The 22,526-nt window shown below is 44.6% G+C and overlaps 1 protein-coding gene across 1 annotated transcript in view; it reads left to right on the top strand.

Moving 5' to 3' along the window:
• The window catches only part of LOC144783416 (uncharacterized), a 182,528-nt gene that overhangs the window by 23,724 nt on the left and 136,278 nt on the right, over nt 1-22,526 (top strand).

Below are 22,526 nucleotides of genomic sequence, written 5' to 3'. Positions count from 1 at the left end.
TTTAAAAAAAACCTTAGATACTGACAAATCACAAATCTACGCTAATCTTAGATTGACTTACTTTTCCTTGAGGCCAAATACTGTATCATGGTGGTCCTTTTCGCGTTGGAAAGTACTTTGCTGTTCACTTAAAAATCCATTTCATCGACTTTCTAGAAGAAAAGCTCCAAGAACATCTGAAATATTTTCAATATTTTCATGTACTCCTTTTTTCAGTCATGACTCTTTACTCATTCCTGCACCTTTCCATATGGCCAAATAGTGTCAGATGTATGAGTATTTGTTCAAATTAATTCTATGTGTGGGATGTGTGGATGTGTCTGTGAGGTGTGCGTGTGTGTGTGTGGGGGAGGTGTGTGCGATGTGTGAGGTGTGTCTGTGAGGTATCTGTGTGTGCGTGTGTGTGTGTTGGGGGGGTGAGGTGTGTGTGTGTGTCTGGGTGTGTGGGATGTGTGGTTGTGGGTGTGGATGTGTAAGGTGTCGGTGTGGGGCTGTGGGGTGTTTGGGTGTGGGTGGAGGTGTGCGTGTGTGAGGTGTGTGTGGGGGGTGTGTGGGTGTGGGGGTGTGGGGTTGTGTGCGTGTGGGTGTGTGTGGGACGTACTTGTAGGTACCTAAAACAGCCACAGAACCCAAAAGCTCTTTTCAGAGCTACCCTACCTGTAATCACTCAAAATGATTATTTTACAATATTATTTTCACTATTTTTCACCAAAGTACGCTCCCCGGTGCGCGTACCGGGCGCTCCCCCGCGAAAATCGAAAAAATTAAAAAAAATTTTTTTACCCGAGGGACCCTTTTATGGCCCTCACATCAAACCTAGAGGGTCAGGGGGGTGTACCCTGCCCCCTTTTGGTAGTTTCCCCCTTTGTTTTTGCCACCTCTTGTGTCTCGATCCTACCGAGACACAAGATGGCGGCCGCTCCGGACTGTTTGGAATGTTTACAGACACCCGAGAGCCAATCAGCTTCCCGTGCGCAGGTCGCGTGGCGCGCCTGGAGCGTTTCCCGGTACGCGCACCGGGGCGCGCTTACAGATATATACATTTTTTTGAACCTAAATTACTCAAAATCCTCTGGAGCACATATCTTGAGACATAGCAAAGGCACATCGGGCTACCAGTCCCTACAATTTTGCCAAGTTTGGTGAAAATCCATTCAGCCGTTCGAGCTAAAAGTGCGACAGACCGCCCTATGGAAGTTAACATGGGGAAAACACGTTTTGGGACCCCCCTTTTATCTCGGCCCCCGCTTGACGAATCCCCCCCAAACTTTCAGGGAAGGAGCGGAGCGCCGCGAGGCAAAGTTTCCTGAAACATTCAGGCTGATTCCTCAACCGGCGCCAAAGTTATTCCAAATAGAATGTTGCGATTTCCCTATGGAAATCGATCCTAACTATAAATACCTACTGGCGACTGCCAGTAGGTAAGATATATATATATATATATATATATATATATATATATATATATATATATCTTACCTACTGGCGGTCGCCAGTAGGTATATATAGTTAGGATTTTTTCTCTATGGGATTTTTGAAAAGTCTATGTCTAATAACTTTGGCGTTTGTGGACGGAATTGGCTGAAATTTTCAGTAAAATGGAACATTTTGTTTCTGAGCAGCCCCTGAAAATTTGGGGGGGGGTTCGTCAAGGGGGGGCCGAGAAAAAAGGGGGGTCCCAAAACGCGTTTTTCCCATGTTAATTTCCATAGGGCGGTTGGCCTCACTTTTAGCCCGAACGGCTGAATGGATTTGCACGAAACTTGGCAAAATTGTAGGGACCGGTAGCCCGATGTGCCTTTGCTAGGTCTCAATATATGTGCTCCAGTGGATTTTGAGAAATTAACGTTCAAAAAAAGATATATATCTGTGACAGCGTCCCGGGTAGCGCTCCGTTTCGCGTACTTTTCGCGTTACGGAGCTTTGCGAAGCGAAGCTGATTGGCTCTCCGGTGTCTGTAAACATTCCAAACAGTCCGTAGCGGCCGCCATCTTGTCTCTCAGTAGGATCGAGAGACAAGAGGAGGCCAAAGCGAAGGGGCAAATGACCAGAAGGGGGCATAGTAGATCCTCCCTGACCCCCTAGGTTTGATGTGGAGGCTTTAAAAGGGCCCCGCGGGGCGTTTTTTTTCGTGGGGTGCCCCCGGTACGCGTAACGGAAAGCGGACTGGGGAGCGTACTACAAGGAAACAAGAATGATTGACTTTTAACTTATTGTATGTTTATAGACTTTTTTTTTTTTTTCTTTTTTTCTGCTGAGTGACGTCTCGGCCTATCTCCACGGGATGCAGTCCCTACCATCTCGGCGTTTAAGCCCAGGGGGACCGGTAGTGTGGGAGAGATAATGTCTGTTAACGTTCGATTCGAAGGAAATCAGGAAGTGTTGATAAACATTGTCTGCGCCATCTTGCCTTTTTTCAAATGCCACACTTTTGTCGTGCACGGCAGCCATTTTAGATGCCTTGACCAGACCCACTCTCTGCACGCTGTCGATCCTTAGCATGGCTCCCCACCCTCGCAAGCATCTCCCCCAGGCACTGGTCACCCCCGCTCTCTGTCTTATGCATGGGCAATAAACCTCCCCCCATCTGCGCTGCTCTTCCCTGAGAATCACACCCTGTGCCCGCCCGACACCTCCCTTACGCCCTATTCACTACCGCACCCTCTGACACTCCTCTTCCTCTGTGTCCGATTGTCCAGGCCGGTCCCAGGCTATCACCTAGCCCTGCAGATGTAGTTTATGGCCCCAGCTGTAAAGAATCACCCCTCTTCAAAGGAGTTACAGTAGATCAAGGCCCCCACCCGATGAGATCCGTCACACCACACGCGTTCCTACTATCTGAAAACCATCCTGTATTGTGATTGGGGAGGGGACCGAGCCTGAAGCGGAAGATTCCAGGGATGCCTCTTTGTACATCAAAGTTTTTACAATTATGTGTCACATTAAAAATATATAGCACTCCAACAAAGTAGTAGGATTATAAAAGTTTAATAACTTATAAATATATACAACGCAACAAAAACAGTAAATACATTTAAACATTTTTTTGAAAAAAGAAGCAACAATGGTCAGTAGCTGTGTTTTGTGCGAATAGTCCCAAGGCAGCACAACGTGCTGAGTTCTGGACGGCACCCAGGTGATGTTACCTGGGTGCTGCACTGGTTTTTGGTATCCTACAATGCAGCTCCGAAAAACTGCGTGGGGCGTCCCGGGGGGTGCGGGGGGAGGCCTCGTCAGTAGCGGTCTGTTGTGCGAATAGTCCCAAGGCAGCAGAACGCGCTGAGATGTGGATGGCACCCAGGTGATGTCCAGTAAGTTGCCGCACTGGTTTTGGTATCCTACAATGCTGCTCCGAATAACGGCGTGGGTCGCGGGGGGGGTGAGGCGGCGTGAACGGGCCTCCCCAGGTGGAGGCTTGTCTGCTGTAGTAGGGCGCCCCTTTACCGTTTCAGTTGCCATTCCGCCCGCTTTTGGTACACTGTGCCAAAATCCGTCATTCAGCTGAGTTGCGCCCACTCTTGCGGTGCAGCGATAGGCGGCTGCCACAGGACTCTCAAAATGGCGGCAGGCTCTTTCCTTTTTGGGCCTGGTCCACTGAAATGGCCCTGGGACACCTTGGAACTCGGACGCTTGTCTGCTAGGTCTTGGACCTCATTCTCGAAAGCGTCCCCTCAGCCTTGAAGATTCTACAAAAGTCTTGGGGGCCCCCGACTCCTGCAGGCTTCCGGTGGGGACCGGCTGCCATGATTGCTCGCGGAATGACCACGACGGAGCCACGAGATGGTGGTGCTTTCATGCTGGCGCCAGCTTCAGTCTGAAACATCCAGAAACAAGGTGGGGCTTTCATCGTTTGGGAAAAAAAAATGTTTTAATCCAATGAAAAGTGTTATTTTTAGGTCATGTGATCAAGCCTTCCATCATTAGGAAACCAAAAGTAAAATGAACCAATGAAAAGTTTTATAAACAAGTCACATGACCTGTTATGCGGCATAGGGCTATAAAAAGCGTAGAAAATCCGTTTGCACGTGAGGCGGCGTCAGTAGCGGACCGATGTGTGAATAGGCCGAAGGCAGCACAACGCGCCAAGATCCGGATGGCACCGAGGTGGTGTCCAGCAAGTTGCCGCACTGGTGTGGCCATCCTACAATGCTGCGCCGAAAGTCGGCGTGGGGCGCCCCGTTGGCCTGTGAGTTTGCGTCAGTCAGTGGGGGCTGTTTGAGGATCTGACTGCATTGGAAAGCAATGTGATGCTGTGCGTCGCCCCCAAGATGGAGGTTCCTCGGCTGCAGTGGGGCGCCCCTTGGTGTTTCACTCGCTATGCAGCTGAGTTGCGTGCGCACTTGCGGCGAATAGGCCGAAGGCAGCACAACGCGCCGAGATCTGGATGGCACCGAGGTGGTGTCCAGCAAGTTGCCGCACTGGTGTGGCCATCCTACAATGCTGCGCCGAAAGTCGACGTGGGGTGCCCCGTTGGCCTGTGAGGTGGCATCAGTAGCGGACCGATGTGCGAATAGGCCGAAGGCAGCACAACGCGCCAAGATCCGGATGGCACCGAGGTGGTGTCCAGCAAGTTGCCGCACTGGTGTGGCCATCCTACAATGCTGCGCCGAAAGTCGGCGTGGGGCGCCCCGTTGGCCTGTGAGTTCGCGTCAGTCAGTGGGGGCTGTTTGAGGATCTGACTGCATTGGAAAGCAATGTGATGCTGTGCGTCGCCCCCAAGATGGAGGTTCCTCGGCTGCAGTGGGGCGCCCCTTGGTGTTTCACTCGCTATGCAGCTGAGTTGCGTGCGCACTTGCGGCGAATAGGCCGAAGGCAGCACAACGCGCCGAGATCTGGATGGCACCGAGGTGGTGTCCAGCAAGTTGCCGGACTGGTGTGGCCATCCTACAATGCTGCGCCAAAAGTCGGCGTGGGGTGCCCCGTTGGCCTGTGAGGTGGCGTCAGTAGCGGACCGATGTGTGAATAGGCCGGAACCAGCACAAGGCGCCAAGATCCGGATGGCACCGAGGTGGTGTCATAGTTGAGAGTTCTGAGCAGCGCTTGTAACACTGTCTGAAGCTTATTTGCACCTGCTGCAGCTTCACTATTGCCCTGGTGTGGCCTAAGATCGCCCATGACATAGGCGGCCGCCTCCCGGGGTCCGGCGAAACTTTTTTCCTTTTCCTTTGTGCATCTTGTCCCACAATCCGTTTGACCTGAAGACACGACCAGGTCCCTGAATGTGTGCAGGGGGACGCTATTGATTGAATCAAAATGGCGGCTTCACACAAAGCTGACTCAAGCGTTGCTGCTGATGCTATACAGACAAAAACTGGTTTTCAGTTTGTACATTCTTCAGGATTTTTCCATCCAAGGCTGGTTGAGAGTTTGTAGAACAATGGCTTCAGATTTTCAACATACTACTCTTCAACATTCTTCCTAAATGTAACAATGTGAGACTCACTAGGAGAACGGTGTAGTGAGGGCCACAAACGGCTGTTTATCTTTCCTTTCAAAATGCTGGCAACAATATTTTCGGAATGGAAGATACCACAAGGCGCTGAGATTCGGTTGGCACCGAGGTGGTGTCCAGCAAGTTGCCGCACTGGTGTGGCCATCCTACAATGCTGCGCCGAAAGTCGGCGTGGGGTGCCCGAAGGGGGTGGGGGGGAGGCGGCGCAAATGAGCCTCTCCCGCTTCTCCATGTGGAGGCACTTCATCTGCAGTGGGGCGCCGAGATCCGGATGGCACCGAGGTGGTGTCTAGCAAGTTGCCGCACTGGTGTGGCCATCCTACAATGCTGCGCCGAAAGACGGCGTGGGGTGCCCGAAGGGGGGGGGGGGGAGGCGGCGCAAACGAGCCTCTCCCGCCTCTCCAGGTTGAGGCACTTCATCTGCAGTGGAGCGCCGTCTAGCTGAGTTTCGCCCGCTCTTGCTGCTACAGCGACAGGCGGCTGCAACAGGACTCTCAAAATGGCGGCCTGTTCTTTGGATTTGGGCCTGGTCCACTAAAATGGCCCTGGGACACCTTAGAACTCGGACGCTCGAATTTTTTTTCCTTTCCTCTACATGCAAAAAAGGCAAATGCCCGGTACGTTACCTGCCTCATCTGCCACGATGTACTCTCCAGAGGAACCGAAAAAAAATATAGTTATGGTAATTATACCAAGCATCGTCATATGGAGAGGTGGCACCGATTAATTATAGTGCTGCACAAAAGAGAGATTTGGAGGACAACCCCCGACCTGCCAGTACATTCACCAAAGAAGTGGCACTGACAGCATCAGAGGCAAGGGAAACGGTCCCAAATATTCAGAAGAACTTTGGAAAGATTAAAATGACATGTTTAGATTGTGGCAAATTAATTTCATGTGGACAGATGAGTGTTACTCTAATAAATACAGCATATGAACATCATCATAGTCGATGGTTGGTGGAGACATTTTGACTATATCCTGGACCTGCCCGTCCTCGCCCAAAATGGCGCCGGAATAAATGGGACTCGTAACTCCTTGTTGTGTACTGGTTGCACAACCTTGATATCACGAGATACGTATGCAGTTTTGAAGCACATGGCGGGCGGGGACGAGAATTGATTGAATATTTCGACATCCCTATTGATATTAAGTTCTGATGTGTTATTGATTACTGTACTATTGAAAGTTCGAATTAACGTCACCCATGGTACTTGCCCGCAAATGTATATCTAGATAATTTTATTGTAACTGGCCCTGTCGTATTTTAATTATAAAATGTACGTCCACCGATTCCGCAACTGTTAGACACCTTAGTTCTTGCAACCTAATGGCCCGCCCGTTATGTTCCTCTACAGTGTAAATGTCTCCTCATCATATACGATTACAGTTTGCTCCGTGGCCGGCCCACGTGGTTATAGGCCCGTATTTGTATACTGACATTTTCACAATAAAGGTTTTTAAAAGAAAACATGGTAGTAGTATTTACATTGGTAACGTTTTTAATAATAGTCACTGTTTTCGAATCAGTAAAAGGCAAGTGAAATAAAGCAGTCCAATTACATGAAGGGTAAAAGGTATAATACGCAGGAACGCAGTAAAGATAAATGGTCAAGGGCTGTTGTGTTTTCTACTCCTGCAACATAAAGTGATCGATAAGAATCTGATATTCAGGCGTATCGGCGACTAAGACAGCAGGCCGAGCCTCTTTTGCTCAACGGCTCCGTCATGGGACGAAGAAATGCCCTTTTTCTCGAAAAAGGAATATATTTTACTTACAGGACAGTTGTAAATTTTCCGGGAAAGTACATTAGCCTGGAACATTATAACATATATGTTTAAGAAAAAATAATGTTCGAAAGTAATAAAAAGCGTAATTTTTAGGTCATATGACCAAGCCTTTCATCATTAGAATAAGAAAAGTAAAATGAACCAATGAAAAGTTTTATTAACAAGTCACATGACCTGTTATGCTTACGTTACGCGCTGCGCGCTGCGCCCCGGATCGCTTCTGGGAAGCTGCGCTTCGCGCACCGGAGCACTTCCGGATGCGCTAACGCGGCGCGTCATATGACGCATTACGCGTCAACGCAGGTCCAGAATATAGTCAAAATGTCTCCACCAACCAGCGGTCGGAACACAACCCCTTTCAGCAGGCTAAATAGTTCTGTTAAATGACAACAGAAGGGACAGGCAACAAGAACCATCAGTCAAAGAGGGGAGGGCAAGTTCTTCTCTACCGGGTCACGTTGGGGCGCTACCGGAACTGATCGAATTGGTAGTCTACAGTGTTTCTGGATGTTTCAGACTGAAGCTGGCGTCAGCATGAGAGCACCACCATCTCTTAGCTCCGTCGTGGCCATTCCACGAGCAATCATGGCAGCCGCTCCCCACCAGAAGCCTGCGGGAGTCGGGGGCCCCCAAGACTTTTGTAGAATCTTCAAGGCTGAGGGGACGCTTTCGAGAATGGAGCCCAAGCCCTAGCAGACAAGCGTCCGAGTTCCAAGGTGTCGCAGGGCCATTTTAGTGGAGCACGCCCAAATCTGAAGAGCCGGCCGCCATTTTGAGAGTCCTGTGGCAGCCGCCTATCGCTGCACCGCAAGAGCGGGAGCAACTCAACTACATGGTGAGCGAGACGCTGTAGTCGCAAGAGCGGGCGGTAAACAGCTGAATAGCGGAAGAGGCACAGTGTAGCAAAAGCGGGCGGAATGGCAACTGAAACGGTAAAGGGGCGCCCCACTACAGCGTGTCTTTAGGTCAAACGGATTGTGGGACAAGGTCAAGAATGGAAGAGTCACCAAAAGGCAAAAAGTTCCGCTTGACCCCGGGAGCCGGCCACCTATGTCGGGGGCGATCTCAGGCCACACCAGGGCAACACGACTTGGGGAGGGGGCCGGAGCCAAGCGCCCCCTCCGAGTCCACGCCATCACACCGTCCCTCGGGGGCCTCCATCAAGCGGTTCAGGGAGGCACCGCATCACATTGTTTTCAAATGCAGTCACGTCCTCAAACAGCCCCCACTTACATTGAGAATAGTGAAGCTGTAGCAGGTGCAAATAAGCTTCAGACAGTCTAACAAGCACTCCTCAAAACTTTGAACTATCAGAGTGCATGAGTTTCATGCTCGATCGATTGAGCTAGCCGGATCGGGCAACAAAAAGTATAAAATAGTTATGTAAATAGTTATTTAATAAAATGTTTTACCCTGTTACTTTGCTGGTGTGTTGTATATATTTGTAATATTTGCATAGAGTTTATCGTTATTTTGCGGGGTGGGTGGCGGAGCCGAGCTGTCTTGCAGCCATCATGGTGTGGAGCTCAGTTCATCTCACTAGTTTCGTATTTCTCATGAGGGGTTGTTCCTAATGTTTCTATTTTAGCGAGGTCAAAAAGAGATCCCATTAGTGGCCTACTGATTTTGCTCGATTCCTTTTGTTTTTTTACACGATTTTTCACTATCTGCAAAGACTAAACAGAGTATTGCGACTCTGTGCTTGTTTGTAAATAGAGAATGAACCAAAGAGAACCAATTCTAAAACAGTAAATGCTTGGATAACAATCAATCAAATGGAGAGAGAAGCAGGCACGACGGATTACAACGGGGGCAAAGGCCTGCATTAACTACCCTTCACTATCTGCAAAGAGAGAGTACTCCTAATAGAAATGAGGGGGGGGCAGCATTCAAAGCAGAACAGTGTGCATAAACACGAAAATGTTTTTACTTACCACGTACTTGACATTCGACAGCTTATGATATTTGCTATTAAAAAACCATTGAAATTCACTGAAAAAACCATAGGTTATAGACCATATATAGTTAGGAATTAGCATTTACAAAACCTTGAAAATTCACTGAAAAAACCATAGGTTATAGACCATATATAGTTAGGAATTAGCATTTACAAAACCTTGAAAATTCACTGAAAAAACCATAGGTTATAGACCATATATAGTTAGGAATTAGCATTTAAAAAACCTTATTTTACTCACACAAAACCATTGAAATTCCATATATAGTTAGTTGCACTAACTATATATCGCGCACCCGCAATCCACTGCTGATGATGTCACATATTACATCATTCATGACATGGTCAGTGACATCACTGATGACATCACTGATGACATCTCAAATGACATCACTGATGACATCACTGATGACATCTCATTTGACATCAATGACCACATCACTGATGATATCATTCATGTGACAATACAATGCATCTCCTCACATTTTAATATAACCTCTGTTTCACCCAGTGTTAAATACAGAGTATAATTTTTGAAACCATTGACACACCAATACTAGTTACTACATACGCACTCACTGATTCCTACGTCTACACACACATTCACTCATTCACCCATACAATCATTCATACATACAATCACTCATCTTTACAACACTATCATATGCACTCATACACCTATACAGACACTCACACTCTGCCACTCATCCATGGAGTTACTCACACACCTAGTCAGTCCTGTAAAGAATCAATCACACTTCCATTTTCTTGTCTATACAGTTAAACATAGAGCACCTTACATTTTCAAACATATACTAACACATACTTACTTTCTTATACAATCATTGATACAAGTACACATTGATCTGCACAGAGTCACACACCTCCCAGCCAGCCACACACACACTCAGTCTCCCATACAAATACTTGGACAATCAATCAATAACCCATATAGTTAATCATATAGCTACTGATCAACACATGCAGCAGTTTACAGAACAGACATAATGATGCACAAATTAAGACAGTTTAGTCACTAACCCATGCACTCAGTGAGACACATTTAATCACTCACTCATACATTCAGTCATGCACCTACTAAATCCTTTGTCCAGACACTTATACTTCCACTCATTCTTCAATATGTAAGACACATTTTAACTTTACAGAAACATACAGTCACTGGATGTTGTCATCAGTGATGTCATTTGAGATGTCATCAGTGATGTCATCAGTGATGTCACTGACCATGTCATGAATGATGTAATATTTGACATCATCAGCAGTGGATTGCGGGTGCGCGATATATAGTTAGTGCAACTAACTATATATGGAATTTCAATGGTTTTGTGTGAGTAAAATAAGGTTTTTTAAATGCTAATTCCTAACTATATATGGTCTATAACCTATGGTTTTTTCAGTGAATATATATATATATATATATATATATATATATATATATACATATGAAACATATTTAAACTTTACAGAAACACACGGGGACTGGATGATGTCATCAGTGATGTCATTTGAGATGTCATCAGTGATGTCACTGACCATGTCATGAATGATGTTATATGTGATGTCATCAGCAGTGCATTGCGGGGTTTGAGTTATAGTTAGCTCAACTAACTATAACGGCCACATTTCTCTGGTTTTGTACGAGTTAAATGTCCAACTAACTATAATGTCCCTGAAACCTATGGTATTTTCAGTGAATTTCTATGTTTTTTTAAATGATAATTTCTAGCTATAGTGTCCCTGAAACCTATATATATATATATATTACCTACTGGCGGTCGCCAGTAGGTAGTTATAGTTAGGATTGGCTACCATAGGAAATCCGCAACATTCTATTGGGAATAACTCTGGCGCCGGTTGAGGAATTTGTGTGTAATTTTCCAAAATATTAGCCAGCTCCGCTCCGCTCCTTCCCTGGAAGTTTCGGGGGGATTCGTGAAATGGGGGCTGAGAAAAAAGGGGGGTCCCAAAACGTGTTTTCCCCATGTTAATTTCCATAGGACGGTCTGACAAGTCTACAGCCCGAACCGCTGAACGGAATTACGCTAAACTTGGCAAAATTGTAGGGACTGGTACGCAGATGTGCCTTTGCTATATTTGGTGAAAATTGCTCCAGTGTTTTTTTTGAAAATTAACTTCAAAAACACATATATATCTATAGGCACGCTACGAGAGTGCGCGAGCGGAAAGCTGATTGGCTGTCGGGTGTCTGTCAACATTCTAAACAGTCCGGAGAGTCCGCCATCTTGTGTCTCGGTAGAATCGAGACACAACAGGTGAAAAAGAAAGGGGGATATTATTAAAAGGGGGCAGAGTAGACACCCTCTGACCCCCTAGGTTTTCTGAGGGGGGCCTAGAAGGACCATGAAGGGGCAAAAAAACTATTTTTTTTGGTTGAAATTTTCGCGGAGTAAGCGCTGGGTGCGTTCCCGGGTACGCTCTCCGGTACGCACACCTTGAGCGCACCACGGGAAAGTAAAGTGTAAAAAAATAGAGTAAAAAAAGAATGTAGAGTGTTTAGAGGTAAGTTAGCTCTGAAAAGAGCTGTTGTGTTATGTGGGTGTTTTTTGTACCTACAAGTAGGTACCAATGCAGAGTCTTATATTCAAGAGGAAAACTCTATTCTCCTCATCTGTAAAATGCACACCATCTCTCCTATACAGGCCTTGCATGTTGTAACGCAAGTTGTTGTGGTAAATGGAACCCATACCATAGTCTCTGAGGAAAGCAGAAACAGATTTATTTACATGTTTCCTTGCTTTTTCCATCTGTGGACAAAATTGGTTGGACCAGTTCCATTTTTGCCTTTGGCATATATTAGAAAATACCAAGGCAGTTTTTGGAAAAAGTGACATCAATTGCCCAAAGATGTCCTTTAAAAGCATTTCCAGACCTACCCCAGTCAAAGTGCATAAGTCATTTCCACCACAGTGCACAATTATAAGGTCAGGGTGTGATAAATGCATAAAGGATTTTACCAATGGTATCAATTGGTGACTTCTCAATCCTCTCTGTCCAATCCATACAATGTCCACATTTGGTAAATCAAGGTTGTAAATACCTCTGTTAGCTGCGTATTTTTGACTCCAGTGGACATAGCTATGACCCACAAACCAGACGTTTTGCATGCTGAAGGTAGATGTGCATCTAGTCAGATGAATTGTGGAAAGGAAATGGCAGTTTGATTATGAAAAAAAGTGCTTGGGAATCAGTGCAGTTGAAAAACCAGAAATGATTGGTGCTTTCTTGAAATTCTCCACTGAAAATTAGACTGCATGCTTTTTTTTTGTAAGAAGTCATTTAAATGGTTGAGAAAAAGTCATTTAAAGAAACATTGCATTTCATTAGCTAGTAGATTGAGAGGTCAAACAGCCTTGATGGAATTTTTGCAACATAGTATGATGAACTTGTGAACTGTGTGCTGGTTTAAGAGGGAGTTACCATGGTTACTTGGTGAATGAGCACTGGGGGGATGGGTGAATGTTATGTGAGTTTCGAAGTCTTGAAATGTACAACCAATTAAAATGTGCAGTTTGGTTTTGAATTTGTGTGGGAACAATTTTAATCGGTGAGGTACAAGAATATGGGTCTGAAATGAGAAAGAATCTATGCCATTATTCTTTTCTTCCTCTCTCTTCCCATCCTTTGCTCTTTCACTGTTTTCCCTTCCCTTACTGTCCTTACTCCACTTCACTAATTCCTTCTCTTACTCCCTCTGTCTTCTTACTTCTACACTCCTCTTACCTCATTCTCTCTCTGTTAGCCTCATTCTCTCTGACCCCTTAGTCTGTCACTCCTCTTCTATCACACTCACTCCCTATAACACAGCTACACTCCCTCACTTATGTTTCTTTCCTCTCTCACTCAGGGCCTCATTTATGAGAAATGACGCATCGCTGCGTGAAAGCAGCGATGCATCACTTCTCAGTGCGCTCTCCTTGCGACAATCCTGATGCGTCATATTTAATGTATGACGCATTATGTCGCAAGGAGTTACAGATACGTCAGTATTTCTCAGATATCTGTAAGCGCAAAAGTGATGCATTGCTGGAGTGTGTCACAAAAGTGACGCAACTCCAGCAATGCATCCTTTCACATGGGGCCAGTCCCATGTGAAAGGGCCTGCGTCAGTCTTACGCCTGCTGTGAGGCAGGCACAAGATTTTGACGCAACAGCGTCCTAAAAGTGACGCAGTGAAATCTCATAGATTTCACTGCGTCACTTCTACGACCCTTCCTTGCGTCAATACGCCCCCTTTGCATACATTACACCTGGCGCAGGTATAATGTGGCGCAGGGGTTTACAAAGTGACACATCTACCTAGATGCGTCACTTTGTAAATATGACTCAACAAGGTGCATTTTTTACACCACTGGTGCGTCACAAAAAGTGACGCACCGGCGGCGTAATAGTGACGCATGACCTCATAAATGAGGTTTTCAGTCTTCTACTCTCACTTTTGCTTTCACTTTCTCTGTCTCTTCACTCCTTTACTCACCTTGTCTCACACTCACTTGCCTTTATCCAGTCTGTATCTCCACTCTCGCAAGGAGTTACAGATACGTCAGTATTTCTGACGTATCTGTAAGCGCAAAAGTGATGCATTGCTGGAGTGTGTCACAAAAGTGACGCAACTCCAGCAATGCATCCTTTTACGGGCCTGCGTCAGTCTTACGCCTGCTGTGAGGCAGGCGCAAGATTTTGACGCAACGGCGTCCTAAAAGTGACGCTGTGAAATCTCATAGATTTCACTGCGTCACTTCTACGACCCTTCCTTGTGTCAATACGCCCCCTTTGCATACTTTACACCTGGCGCAGGTATAATGTGGCGCAGGGGTTTACAAAGTGACGCATCTACCTAGATGCGTCACTTTGTAAATATGACTCAACAAGGTGCATTTTTTACACCACTGGTGCGTCATAAAAAGTGACGCACCGGCGGCGTAAAAGTGACGCATGGCCTCATAAATGAAGCCTTCAGTCTTCTACTCTCACTTTTTCTTTCACTTTCTCTGTCTCTTCACTCCCTTACTCACCTTGTCTCACACTCACTTGTCCAGTCTGTAAACCACTCTCGCAAGGAGTTACAGATACGTCAGTATTTCTGACGTATCTGTAAGCGCAAACGTGATGCATTGCTGGAGTTTGTCACAAAAGTGACGCAACTCCAGCAATGCATCCTTTCACATGGGGCCAGCCCCATGTGAAAGGGCCTGCGTCAGTCTTACGCCTGCTGTGAGGCAGGCGCAAGATTTTGACGCAGCAGCGTCCTAAAAGTGACTCAGTGAAATCTCATAGATTTCACTGCGTCACTTCTACGACCCTTCCTTGCATCAATACGCCCCCTTTGCATACATTACACCTGGCGCAGGTATAATGTGGCGCAGGGGTTTACAAAGTGACGCATCTACCTAGATGCGTCACTTTGTAAATATGACTCAACAAGGTAATTTTTTACACCACTGGTGCGTCATAAAAAGTGACGCACCGGCGGCGTAGAAGTGACACATGGCCTCATAAATGAGGCCTTCAGTCTTCTACTCTCACTTTTTCTTTCACTTTCTCTGTCTCTTCACTGCCTTACTCACCTTGTCTCACACTCACTTGTCTTTATCCAGTCTGTATCTCCACTCTCGCAAGGAGTTACAGATACGTCAGTATTTCTGACGTATCTGTAAGCGTGAAAGTGATGCATTGCTGGAGTGTGTCACAAAAGTGACGCAACTCCAGCAATGCATCCTTTCACATGGGGCCAGCCCCATGTGAAAGGGCTTGCGTCAGTCTTACGCCTGCTGTGAGGCAGGTGCAAGATTTTGACGCAACAGCGTCCTAAAAGTGACGCAGTGAAATCTCATAGATTTCACTGCGTCACTTCTACCACCCTTCCTTACGTCAATACACCCCCTTTGCATACATTACACCTGGCGCAGGTATAATGTGGAGCAGGGGTTTACAAAGTGACGCATCTACCTAGATGCGTCACTTTGTAAATATGACTCAACAAGGTGCATTTTTTACACCACTGGTGCGTCACAAAAAGTGACGCACCGGCGGCGTAAAAGTGACGCATGACCTCATAAATGAGGCCTTCAGTTTTCTATTCTCACTTTTTCTTTCACTTTCTCTGTCTCTTCACTGCCTTACTCACCTTGTCTCACACTCACTTGTCTTTATCCAGTCTGTATCTCCACTCTTTCCTAAACATCACTGCTCTTTTCTTACCTTTCCACACCCTCATTCCTTTACTACATTTTAATCTCTTATCCTCATTCCCCATGTTCACTCTCCTTCTCCTCACTCTCCTTCCCCACACTCACCTTCTTTAAGTCCCCCTACTTCACTCCCCTTCCCCTGTCGTCCCTTTCTTTGCTTTCTCACTCATTTCCTCTCCTCTCTCACTGCACTCCACTTCAGTTACTCTTTTTAATTTTTTTAAGAATACAGCTCTTTTTTGAGAATTGGAGGTAGTTCTGAAAAGAACTTATTTTTTCTTCTTTTTTCTTTTTTTTCAACAAAAACAAAAACAGGGAATGGCAAACTGCTCAACAAGAGCAAAAAAAAATATTCAAAATTAGGGCTGGGGACGGCAGCGGTGGTTCTCTAATGCTCGAACAATGATCATAATACTTTGTTCCCCGTAACAAAGTAGAGCATCACAATGTTTGCATTTGATTGAGGCCTCATTAAAAACAGGCTGAATATTTGGGATCAGCTCTTCTGGTCGCCCCCTCATCGATGCAGTTGCTCCTCCAGTTGATGTAGAAGCACCATCCCCTGCAGCCTCTCGTGCCAGAGACCTGACACTCTCCCGGGCATAATTCTGAGGGTGCCTCCTCTGGACGTGACGAATCATGGTCGAATTTCCAAATGAATATTTTCTGGTAGGGTCACCCCGTGACAGGACAGTGTGACAAATTCGACACTCCACCTTTGGAGCATTTACTTTTTTTTTGTCTGCAGGTATGGAAAAAAAATTCCATATAAAATGCTCCTTAACTCTACGCTGAGGAGCCTCTTCATCTATAAATCCATCTGAGTCCTCACTGCTGCTGGATGCTCTGGCAGCCATGATAATCCAAAAAAGATTAAGCAGGAAAAAGACAGGTCTTGCAGTCACAAAAGTGAAAGAAGAAGTGAAGGAAATGGGTGGGGATTTCATTCTTTGTAAAAAAAAAACTGTTAACAACTAATGAAAAGTTTTATTTTAAGGTCACATGACTTGACACGCTTACACTGCGCGCACCGGAGCGCTTCCGGGGCGCTTACGCGGCGCGCCTGAGTGACGTTTTGGTAGCTTTACGGAAATGCAAAATCATTTTCATTTCGTAAATCAAAAATACTGCTTTTATAAGTATGGTACTGAATGTCTTGCATTATTATTTACTTTTCAAACATATTTTTTTTTACGAACGCAGAAATAGCGCTCTCGCTGCGCTCTCGGGAGAGCTTACCGGTGCGCGCACCCTGAGCGCTCCAAGACAAAATGATACGGGTAAGCTTACCGGGGCTCGCACCCTGAGCACACCAGGAAAAAATGATACATTGAACAAATATATATATATATTTTTTTAAATATAATTAATAGTTATAAAAAACAGCTAATAAAAAAATAAAAAAAACGTAGGTTACAAAGTCGATATACAAAGGAATTAGCTTTTAAAAAAACAATGAAATTCACTGAAAAAACCATAGGTCTCACAAACGTTATAGTTAGGAATTAGCTTTTAAAAAACCTTTGAAATTCACTAAAAAAAACATAGGTTTCACAATCGTTATAGTTAGGAATTAGCATTTAAAAAACCTTTGAAATTCACTGAAAAAAACAGAGGTTTCACACTCGTTATAGTTAGGAATTAGCATTTAAAAAACCTTTCAAATTCACTGAAAAAACCATAGGTTTCACACCAGTTATAGTTAGCTGAACATTTTACTCATATAAAACCATTGAAATTCCCACGTTATAGTTAGTTGGACTCGCTATAACTCGCGCGCCCGCAATCCACTGCTGATGATGTCACATATTACATCATTCATGACATGGTCAGTGACATCACTGATGACATCACTGATGAAATCTCAAATGACATCACTGATGACATCACTGATGACATCTCAAATGACATCACTGATGACATCACTGATGACATCATCCATGTGATAATACGATGCACCTCCTCACACTCTAATCTAACCTTTGATACACCCAGTGTTAAATACAAACTACCATTCCTGAAATTATTGACACACCAATACCAGTAACTACATACGCACTCACTGATTTCTAGGTCTACACACACATCCACTCATTCACCCATACAATCACTCATACATACAGTCACTCATAAATAGAACACTATCATATCCACTCATACACCTACACAGACACTCACACGCTGACACTCATCCACAGAGTTACTCACACACCTAGTCAGTTATGCAAAGAATCAATCACACTCCCATTTCCTCAACTATATAGTTATACACACTAAACCTTACTTATTCAAACATATACTGACACATACTTACTCTCTTTTACAATCACTGATACAAGTACACATTGATCCATACAGTCACTTACGCAATCACAGGCTCTCATGTACACTCATTTATATATGCCAACTCTCACATGCACTGTGTTTTACATATGTACTTACTTGGACATGGAGCACTGAGATAGCCATTCACTCACCAACACACCCATGCAGACAGTCAACCACCCATACAGCTCTTTCCACATGCACTGTTGAACCCATATACCAAGTGAATCAACTGCTCACACATATATGCACAGAGTCACACACCTCCCAGCCACCCACACACACACTCACATACAAATACTTGGACAACCAATCAATAACCCATATAGCCACTCATATAGCTACTGATCAACACATGCAGCAGCTTACACAACAGCAGACATACTGATGCACACATTCAGACAGTTTAGTCACTAACCAATGCATTCAGTAAGACACATTTAATCACTTACTCATACAGTCAGTCACGCACCTACTAAATCCTTCATCCAGACACTCATACATCCACTCATTCTTCAATATATAAAACATATTTTTACTTTTCAGAAACACACATTCACTGGATGATGTCATCAGTGATATCATCAGTGATGTCATTTGAGATGTCATCAGTGATGTCATCAGTGATGTCATTTGAGATGTCATCAGTGATGTCACCAGTGATGTCACTGACCATGTCATGAATGATGTAATATGTGACATCATCAGCAGTGGATTGCGGGCGCGCGAGTTATAGTGAGTCCAACTAACTATAACATGGGAATTTCAATGGTTTTGTATGAGTAAAATGTTCAGCTAACTATAACTGGTGTGAAACCTGTTTTTTTCAGTGAATTTGAAAGGTTTTTTAAATGCTAATTCCTAACTATAACGAGTGTGAAACCTATGTTTTTCTCAGTGAATATATATATATATATATATATATATATATATATATATATATATATATATATCTCCAAACACAATTCCCACAGTGCTGCCAGCTGTTCGCGGGACATGGTCAGCAGTTTTGTGCTGATATTTTCTTTATTGTTTTTTCTTGACAGTATGACACGTTTCGCCCACCTCACTGGGTTTGATTACATAATGAGACATATTTGCAAAGCCATCTTATACCGTGCTATAAACACCATGTGACGGTCACTCAACATAGTAATGAAAGACAGACTATGCCTCAATTCATCCTTGTGTCAAAAAAGCAAATGCATATCTTGTATTTAAATTTCAATAATGGTCAGAAGGTTGCATTCAACCTGTATAAGATCCTAAAAACACAGCATAGCTGATAATAGTAATGCTAGTATCCACCAGCATAGTTACTCTCATCTCTTTCTTTACATCTGCCATAAAACTCTATGTGGGTTGTTCAACTCAATATTAGGACAGAACCTGCTTGATTTAATCATCACCACATAATGCTAAGACCTAGATACAATTAATCCTTTGGGAAAATTTAAAATGCACATTTTCTCTTTAAATATCTGAAATTATTAAACAAATATTTCCTCATTGTATTGGTTAATGCGAGTTTCAAAATGGTATAAACATAAATAACCAAATAACAATACTTGCTTAAAATGCAATCATTTGTAACGCCTATAGCCTTTACTACTCATTGTGTACCCTTCACGGACACATGATCCCTGGTTTATACAGTATATATCTCCTCATGGATTTGTAATAAAGTGCCTCTTGCAAACATATCCTTGTGTAAATATAATGCCTATCTCCACTTGGGATTATAGTAAAGTGCATAGTTCAGGTATGTTTAAAATTATCCCTGGGCGGAGTTCGCCTAGTTGAGCTACGCGGAAGTCCGCAAAGTGGCAAAGACACCCCACCGCACTTCGCGGAGCTCTGCAAGGGGTGGAGATCCATAGAAAAATGCAGTTCACGGTGATTGCACAGTGCAGATTCTTGTCCGCACTGTGCAATCATTGCGAACGGCAGCGTGCACAGTGCAAGCAGTCCCTTCTTTCCCTTTTCTGCCGCTCAAGTGGAATTTTACTCCAGCAGCAGCTTTCTCAACAGGAACAAGCAGTTTATCATCGGAGCGGTTGCGAGCATACGCGACCACTCGCAATGAGAAACCTCACCACCCCGCGTTGAGAAATCTCACCGGGATGTTTAGATGTAAGCTCAGCTTGCGCAGGCATTCCAGAACAGTCAACACAGCCGGAATGCTCCTCTCTGACCCAAATTGGGATAGGGCACTTTTTATATAACAATAACTACTGCGTTGGAAATACAGCCCTGGCACAATGTTGTGTCTAGATGTTAGAGGTTGTACGGTCTTTGAGTGAACAACAGTGCACTATCTTGTTAGAATCTTGATAAGCTTGGAATGGCATCTGTAAAGGTGATTAAGACTGGGTAATGTTTCTTGCCAACTGTGGCCCGGCCACACTGAGGATTGATACATGATACTCGTTTGACCTTGGGATATGCTTAGCACTGCAAGAAGACGGACGTTTACCATGAGGGGTTGTGCTGGTGGCCCATCAGTAATTCCAGTTGTTGTTCTTCTGTGCTAGATTTAGTAGTTTGAGAGGTGGCAATGACCGGTCGAGGTGGAAAGGTGTAGCTATGTGGGAATCTTTGAACCAGGCTAGACTTTCACAGTTCTCCTTGAAGGATGTCCGACTTCTGTCATTGGCTTGACTCATAATATTACCATTACAGCTGCTTTTGTTCATATTCCCCATGTGGGTAAGTTACTTAATTACTTACCGGTAATTTCATTACTCCGAGCCCTACTCCCTCAGCTTTATTCAGTACATGAGGCTTCATTGCCTCCGTCAGAGCCCAGTCCTCAAGCTCCACTAATAATAAAAAAACTCTCCCTCCGCAGCTTACTCATGTTTTGTAAACAAGCTCAGCAAAAAGAAACTCAGTTGTTCCACACTGGAGTGGAGGAAGGGAGTCTGAATGAAGGCAAGGGAGTAGGAGTGATGCAATTACTGGTATGTAATTGAGGCCTTACCTCCGCATCCCTCCCTTGCCTTAACTCAGTACATATGAGACGTAGCAAGCAAGAAATGAGGACAGCTGAGTTGCAAAAACTGCTCTGTTACTTCATAACTGACAGTACATTTTGACCAAGAGCATTATCAATCACACCCAACTCTGCAATAATGTGGCACAAAGGTAGAGGGAATAGCCCACGTAACAGTCCTACCACGTTCTTTGTGGCACAGCCCTGAACACCAGAGGGGGAACCGCACCCACTGCCCCATATGCCATGGAAATTAAAGAACGTCTCAAGCTCGCAGTAGATGGCTTCTTACCTAACATTTACTAATAGGTAAACTAAAAGGGCCCTCCTAACTTTCAAGGGGAATTGTCTTGTCCTCATCCCTTTTGCAAGGTTAATCAGGACAGAGTGGTTCCGGTTCTTGTTCTTTTGTTCTGTCCTGATTAACCTTGCAAAAGGGATGAGGACAAGACAATTCCCCTAGCTCACTCAGGTGCCCTGCGGAAGTAATCACTACCAAAAAACATGTCTGCAATGTAAGAATCTCAAAATCCATCAGCTCCAAAGGCTTGAACAGAGGCCTAGATAAGGCATCCAACACCAAAGGTAGGTCCTCAACAGAAAACTGCCAGGAAGGCTTAGGAAAGAGATTGAACAACCCCTGAAAAATCTAGGCTTCAATCCATCCTTGTCCTTCAGGTTTCTTCAGGAATCTCTGAAGACCCCGATGGCTGTCCATCATCAAACCCAAACAAGACCCATCCGGCAAACCTTTCATGACTAAGAAAACATTGGCTGAGGTAGGATCAACCTCCTTCCGCACACACCAATGAGAAAATGACCTCTAATGCCTAGAGTAACATCAAAGAGTAGAAGAATGTGCAACAGCCAGCCCTTAAGGGACCCCTAATCTAGCTAACTCTCTCCATTTCACCTCCAAGACACCAACTGCAACTTTGTCAGTGTCCTAATGGTTTAGCATTTCCAAAATAGCGATTTCCTAATAGCAATTCCTACTGTGTAGAAATTGCTATTAGGGAATCTCTATTTTTGTACATTCCATTTTGCATTTCCTTAGCAGTGATTTCTTGCGATTGGCTATTTAGGAAACACAAAATGAAGAATTTCGTACATATAACCCTTAGTGTGGGTCCCCAGTTTTTGTAATGATACAGTGGGGGTCCACAAAAGTCAAAAGGTTAAGATCCACTGATCTAGATGATATGATCCCCACCTCAAGTGCTGTAAGATGTGTATCTGTGTTTAGTGGGGAGTCAATTTGTTGGAAGCATTTACCTTGTAATAGGCATAGGCTCCAATGAGACTTCCCCTAGAGGTCCACTCACTGTCCAAGAAATGCACTGGTGCCAAGAAATCCAAACTATTCAACACCAGCCAATACAGAAATCCTTTCATATAATCCCCTTGAGGATAATGGTGCCAGATGTAGAATTTTGGGCCATATGTATGAAACTATGGTTTTGCGATTCCTTATTTTGCAAGGCAGTTTTTCTTTCATACATACCACTGAGCCAAATTGCGATTGCAAACGCCAAAATTCTGCAAATTTTTCATTTGCGATCACAATTTGGAATTATACATATGGCCCAATGAATGGTATTTGTGGAGAGTTAGTGGAGCTGCTGTTGTAAAGTCGAATGAAAATGTGGGGCGTGCTCAAGACCTCCACAAGAGGCTAATTTGAGGAAGGAGCATTGCCCCATCTGTCCCACTGCCGGATTTGAGGTTGTGACTTTTTTAACCTCCCCACGGGGCATCATTTCCCATTAAAGT

The sequence above is a fragment of the Lissotriton helveticus genome, chromosome 9 (genome assembly GCF_964261635.1).
Source record: "Lissotriton helveticus chromosome 9, aLisHel1.1, whole genome shotgun sequence".
Classification (NCBI taxonomy): domain Eukaryota; kingdom Metazoa; phylum Chordata; class Amphibia; order Caudata; family Salamandridae; genus Lissotriton; species Lissotriton helveticus.
This window is presented reverse-complemented; position numbering and strand designations above follow the sequence as displayed.